The following is a 7,342-nucleotide window of genomic DNA, read 5'->3' as shown; positions in this document are numbered from 1 at the left end:
AAAATAAAGGAGCAAAGGGATTGAGGAATACTTCTGCATTGGCCCAGCTGCAGTTGCTGTATTAGTCAGCTACAATATCTCATCTCCATTTCCACATCTATGCTACAGCACAATCAACACATCAGGCACTGGGGGAAGGTGCAGTCTTATAGGCCCAAGGGCTCAGGTGCCAGGAAGCTGCTAATATCAGGGCCTGGAGCTGTGAACCCTCCATAGGTAGCATCTTAATGTGGAGCCTGACAACAAGTTCTGCTCCTTGACAATCAAGTGGGGCATCTGGTGCCAGGAGAGTCCTGTGGTCAGTCTGCCCAAGTTCAGCATTCAGAGGAGCATGACATTGTCCTAGGAGCTTCTTTCCCCACAAAGGAAATATTTCCATGCTTGAGTAACACTCTTTCCCAGCTGAATATTTAGTGGGATCCTGGACTTAAATGGTGGGCCTTCCAGAGAAAGCAAGTACTGCTGGCAGGCTGCACCTTGCCAATGTGAGAAGCAGTTGTCCCTCCAATAGTCTGCTGTGTTCTGGAAGGTGTGCCTTCCAAATACAACCTGAAAAACAGCACAGAATGGAAACCTGGCAGAAATTTAAAGTGCCTCATTAAAAAGTGAAGAAGTTTTGTGAAATTCAATTTGTTTGAAAACCTGAGGAAGGGAACTGATTTCTGCTTTCAGATCTTATGAAGGTGAACAGTTTAAAATGTAGGTTAGCAGGGTTCAGATGTTTGTTTTCCCAAGGATGCCATTGCATGGTGCACATTGGAACTAGGACAGGAATCCTTCATAGAGTCATATCACAATAATAAGCAGATAATTTTACATTATTTTAAAATATGTATATGTAACTTGTAATGGGAAAAATACTTTTTCTTTTTTTCTTTCTTTTCTTTTATCCCATTAGAATGTACATTGTTGAATGACTTTGCTGTGTAGCTAATGAGCTAACGTCTCTGTTTCCTTTGAATTGTTCTAATAAAATAGATAATTTATAACAATGTCACAAAATGATTTTACCATTTATGAGCCACAGTAGGAAGTAATCATGCTGTATGTTTGTAAACAATGGATATTTTAATAACAAAAACTTTAAGAATAACAAGAATAGTTTTAAGAGGATTTTATTATCACCACAAGAGAACAACAGAGATTTAATCTACAGCACTGATTACAAAATACGATACTTTTCAGAGTAAAAAAAAAGGTCACATATAAGCCCTTTCCAATTGAGCATCACTGAAATGATAAAAACACGTACTGCATTGAATTCTATCATTTGCCTTGAAGATATCTGTTGAAAGATTTGTGTTGTTTCAAGGTTTCAGAATTTCTGGTCTTCAGGAGACATACTCATTGGGGCTAAAAATAATATCTTGTTCAGTTTTACATTTGTTAAGTGAAAAATATGTTACCTAAAATAGAGTAAAAAAATAAAATAAGTAAAATAAAAAAATAAAAGTATATATAAAGAAAAACCAACACTTCACAACCAGAAACCTCACATGGGTTATTGTGACAACCATTGAAAACACCAGTGAAGGTTTATCTTAGTATGTGACTTCAGAAATCTAAGTATGTATCATAGTTTAGATGCTATACTTGCTATATACTTGCTATATAAGTGAGATATACTTGCTATATAAGTGAGATAAATGAGGCATTTGGAAAGACAGATCAAACTAAACAGATTTGTTTGGCTTAATGCATTCATAAATATTTAAATTATTATATGGACTATGGAAAAAAGTTTGGGGGATACACAAAAATTAACATCTGCCTTTTTTTTGTCTTAGGAGAGACTGGCTAAAGAACCTTTTGTTTAGTCTGGGTATGATTTGATCACTGATACTGTAGATAGAAACCATATGTACAGCATACTTAGAATTGTATATGTATATATATTGTATACACTAATACAGCTTTCCATTTAAATAAAATCAACAAAATAAATCTTGATCTGATGTATGAGAAAGGAAAATAGAAATGAAAACAAGGAAAAATGGTCCCTGGAAAAACATCATATAATCTCTTTGCATTAAGTTAATTCATCTGTGCAATGGGTGGATTTATATTGACCACATAACAATTGTGATGCTCTTTTTATTAATAGCTGTGACATTCTCTAATTAAAGGGATATGCAAGTATCTGGTGGTGTTATTTATCTTTCAACCACTGACATTTATAAATCTTCAGCTTTTGACGTACTCCTTGAGATGGTGTCTAACAGAAGAATGTATCTGGATGCCAGGAAGTCACATGGTTTACCTCTGCAGGTGAAGAAACAATCTGCTCTCTCCATGTCCAACAAGACAAATGTTTGCCTGGTTTGTTCTTAGTGATCTTTAATATTATAGTTATTACGTTCTTTCCATTAAAACCTCTACAGAGATTATCTATCCTTATCAGTATTCTTTTCCTTGATGTCTAAATACTCATTGCTGCAAAAGAGGATTTTTCTTCTTCCTCCCTCTTTCTCAACATTCTTCTAGGCTATCCAGAGCCAGTGGATATCTTGCTTTGTGGACCATCCCCTCATGACTTCTAACCATTTTGATTGCTCTCCACTGGAGTCTCTCCAGTTAATCAACATTATTCTTGAAGTCTCAAAAATTCGAGATGGGGTTATAATAGAAGCTTTATTAAACAAACTACAGCAATTAGATTATTTCATGCACAGTTTTGCTGTCTATATGTATGTATATCCTCAGTGTGACTGCTTGACATGATATTATTGAGTCATATTCAGCTCCTGATTAAACCTAAGGCCCACTGCCTTTTACAGGATTTCTAACCAGACAGTAGTTACATAGTATTTGCAACTGATTATTTCTGGCTAAATGCAGTATCCTGCATTTGAACCTTTATATTTCTTAATAAGAAAACACTACAAGACAGAAAAATTAAGTTCTGAGAAAGGGTCAGATATATTAGTTTTTGTTGTTTTTGTTTTCAGTTAGCACATACTGCTTGCTTTCATTACTTTTGCCAATGGAATCGTTATTTCATATATTTATTAATTTCAAAGAGAGTTGACTGAATAAAAATATATTGAGTAGTTAGGTCATTGTTCAAAAACTGATTATCTTGAGACTACTCAAAGAAGTCTAATCAAAAGGGTAAGAAACAGAGGCCTTTAAATGATATACTAATTCGATACTACTTTTATATTTAATATTTATTTCATATAATATTTAAATATATATATATAATATCCATAATATCCATAATATATAATATATATTATATTATAGAATCATAGAATCATAGAATATCCTGAGTTGGAAGGGACCCTTAAGGATCATCAAGTCCAACTCTTGACACCGCACAGGTCTACCCAAAAGTTCAGACCATGTGCCTAAGTTCACAGTCCAATCTCTTCTTAAATTCAGACAGGCTCGGTGCAGTGACCACTTCCCTGGGGAGCCTGTTCCAGTGTGCAACCACCCTCTCTGTGAAGAACCCCCTCCTGACGTCCAGCCTAAATTTCCCCTGCCTCAGGTTAACCCCGTTCCCGCGGGTCCTGTCACTAGTGTTAATGGAGAAAAGGTCTCCTGCCTCTTGACAACCCCTTACGAGGAAGTTGTAGACTGTGATGAGGTCTCCCCTCAGCCTCCTCTTCTCCAGGCTGAACAGGCCCAGTGACCTCAGCCGTTCCTCGTACGTCTTCCCCTCAAGGCCTTTCACCATCTTCGTAGCCCTCCTCTGGACACTTTCCAACAGTTTCATGTCCTTTTTATACTGTGGTGCCCAGAACTGCACACAGTACTCGAGGTGAGGCCGCACCAGCGCAGAGTAGAGCGGGACAATCACCTCCCTTGACCTACTAGCGATGCCGTGCTTGATGCACCCCAGGACACGGTTGGCCCTCCTGGCTGCCAGGGCACACTGCTGGCTCATATTCAACTTGCTGTCTACCACGACCCCCAGATCCCTCTCTTCTAGGCTGCTCTCCAGCGTCTCATCGCCCAGTCTGTACATGCAGCCAGGGTTTCCCCGTCCCAGGTGCAGGACCTGGCACTTGCTCTTATTGAACTTCATGCGGTTGATGATCGCCCAGCTCTCCAACCTGTCCAGATCCCTCTGCAAGGCCTTTACGCCCTCATTTGAGTCCACAACTCCTCCAAGTTTGGTGTCATCAGCAAACTTGCTCAAAATACCCTCTATTCCTACATCCAGATCGTTTATAAAAATATTGAAAAGTACCGGCCCTAAAATGGAGCCTTGAGGGACCCCACTGGTGACCGCCCGCCAGCCTGACGCAGCTCCATTTACCATAACCCTTTGGGCCCTGCCCGTTAGCCAATTGCTCACCCATCGTATGATGTTTTTATTTAGCTGTATGGTGGACATTTTGTCCAGTAGGATCCTATGGGAAACCGTGTCAAAAGCCTTGCTGAAGTCCAAAAAAATCACATCAGCTGGTTTCCCTTGGTCCACCATACGGGTGATCTTATCATAAAAGGAAATCAGGTTAGTTAGGCAGGACCTACCCTTCACAAACCCATGCTGGCTGGGACCAATGACTGCTTTGTCCCCCAGGTGCGCCTCAATAAGTCCGAGAACCAACTTCTCCATGATTTTACCAGGCACTGACGTGAGACTGACAGGCCTGTAATTGCTAGGGTCTTCTTTCTGACCCTTCTTGAAAATTGGCACAACATTTGCCAGCTTCCAGTCTACCGGGACCTCTCCAAATTCCCAGGATCGTTGAAAAATAATTGAGAGAGGTTCCGCGATGACATCCGCCAGCTCTTTCAGCACCCGGGGATGAATCCCATCCGGACCCATGGACTTGTAGGGATCCAGGTGGAGTAGCAAATCCCGCACACGTTCAGGGTCAGTTGGGAGTTTGTCATCCCCACCGTCCCGGTCCTCCAGCTCAGGGCACCCTGGGTCCCGAAGCCCATCATCGGCATTGAAGACAGAGGCAAAGAAGGCGTTAAGCGTCTCTGCTTTGCCTACGTCATCGTCTGTGAGGAGACCTTCCCTATCAAGGAGCGGCCCTATGTATTCTTTAGTTCTCCTTTTTCCATTTACATATCTAAAAAAAACCTTTTTATTTTCTCTCACAGACACAGCCAGCTTCAACTCTAGCTGTGCTTTGGCCACTCGAACTTTCTCCCTACAAACACGAACAGCATCCCTGTATTCTTTCCATGACGCCTGGCCCTCCTTCCAGTAGCGAAACACTCTCTGTTTCTGCCTAATCTCCGTTAGAACATTCCTGGTCAGCCACGCCGGCCTCCTGCCCCGCCTGCCTGACTTGCGATATTTTGGAATTGCCTGATCTTGTGCTTCTAGGAGGCATCGCTTAAAGAGTGACCAGCACTGGTGGACATCGAGGCCTTCAAGAGCAGTTTCCCAGGGGACCTTACTGACTAGTTCCCTGAGCAGCCTGAAGTCCGCTTTCCCCATATCTAGGGATGAGGTTTTGGTGGCACTTTTCCTTCTGTCACCATAAATTTTGAACTCAACCACTTCATGGTCGCTATGACCGAGGCGGCCACCAATCACCACATCTCCCACCAGACCCTCTCTGTTTTCTAGCAACAGGTCTAGGAGGGCACCTTTCCTAGTTGGCTCCGTTAGCACCTGTACCAAGAAGTTATCATCTAGGTGCTTCATGAACCTCCTGGACTTGCTCGTGTCAGCCGTGTGGCACTCCCAGTTAAAGTCCGGCAAGTTGAAGTCCCCCATAAGGACAAGGGGAGTTAATCTCGAGGCCTCTCTTAGTTCTGTAAAGAATAATTTATCGGCGCTATCGTCCTGGCCAGGTGGTCTGTAATAGACTCCCACAACGACATCCCCTTTATTCGTTCGTCCCTTGATCCTTACCCAGAGGCTCTCAACTTTGCCATCGCCGACCTGAAGTTCCACACAGTCCAGCCCCTGCTTCACATACATCGCCACCCCACCACCTCGCCTACCCTGCCTGTCCCTCCTGAAGAGCCTGTAACCATCTATCGCAACACCCCAGTCACAGGACTCATCCCACCAGGTTTCGCTTATGCCGATGATGTCGTAGTTGCGGGACTGGGCCAGGACTTCTAGCTCATCTATTTTATTCCTCATACTGCGTGCGTTTGTGTAAAAGCACTTCAGGTGCGTCTCCTTACACTCAGCACCTTGTGGATCTGACCAAAGGACCCCACTGGCACACAGCCCCTCTGATTCTAGCGTACCATCCCTTAGGTCTTCACCGGCGCGCCTGGTTTTAGCCCCTTCCCCCTTCGACTCTAGTTTAAAGCCCTATCTATCAGCCCTGCCAACTCCCTATATATATAATATTATATATTATATAATATATATACACAAATAATATATATAAAATATACATAGTATATATAAAATATATAATATATAAATATATAAATATTTAATTAATATGTAATACAAATTTAATACAATTTAATTTAGGTGACCAAATAATTCTTTATGAACTCCTTTCCACTGCTTTTTATGCTTGAAATCAACTGGACTCAGTTTTGTACATATGCAGTTTGAACTGTTACTTTACATTCCTTAAGACTAAAGTAACTAGCTGCAGTTTTCTAGAATTATGGAAATGAACTGATTGCAAAGAAGAGAGATTCATCATACAGCCTTTAAAACAACAACAATGGTAAAATATATTGTACTATTTTATTATTATTATTATTAATAGGAGGACACTGAGAGTACTAAAAACAAACAAACCAACAAACAAAACCACCCTATAATATAATTCTTTAAAGAAACATTTTGAACTGTTCATCCTCGGCTTTGTTTAGCTGGAAAAATACAGATACATATGACTGGTTAGCTATTTTTACATGGAAAACACATGATACAATATGAAACACTGATGTAACCAGAGTTGTCAATCAAATATGAAATGGAGATGTACAGCAAAAGAATTAATTCAGATATTAATAGTCAAGAAGAAAAAGGCTTGCTTGCATCCTGAAGTAGGAGATTATTAGCCATAGCAACATAAACAAACACTTTTTGATGCATCTATTTTCCTGTTAGATTAGATTATTAACAAAACAGTGAAGCAGATGAAGACATAGATAATACTGCATTTGGCTTATTTTCAGAATCATTTTTTTTGTTGCTAATTTCTCTTCCAAATGATATTCTTTGTTAAAAGAAATGGTCCACAATTCAATCATTATGCACACAGCATACGCTTCACTGTTGGACTCTTGTTCCGTTATATAGTGCATTTGAATAAAATTTCTGGAGATGTGATATCTGCTTGAATGTGGTTGGAATGAATGTCTCAGAAAACACATTCAACAGTAAGCATTAAAGATCACAAAGGAAAACTTTTCACCTTTCCTTGCAAGTCACATATATTGCACT

At 40.5% G+C, this 7,342-nt stretch overlaps 1 protein-coding gene across 1 annotated transcript in view; it reads right to left on the bottom strand.

Moving 5' to 3' along the window:
• Nucleotides 1–386: 386 nt before the first annotated feature.
• The window catches only part of LOC311435174 (uncharacterized protein), a 295,217-nt gene continuing 288,261 nt past the window's right edge, over nucleotides 387–7,342 (bottom strand). The window contains exon 2 of the mRNA XM_084515877.1: nucleotides 387–402. The gene's annotated coding sequence lies outside the window, so the exon portion shown is untranslated. The remainder of the gene's footprint in view (nucleotides 403–7,342) is intronic.

The sequence above is a fragment of the Aythya ferina genome (genome assembly GCF_964211825.1).
Source record: "Aythya ferina genome assembly, chromosome: 3".
Taxonomy (NCBI): Eukaryota; Metazoa; Chordata; class Aves; order Anseriformes; family Anatidae; genus Aythya; species Aythya ferina.
Note: the sequence above shows the minus strand (reverse complement) of the source record. Positions and strands in the feature narration are given on the sequence as shown.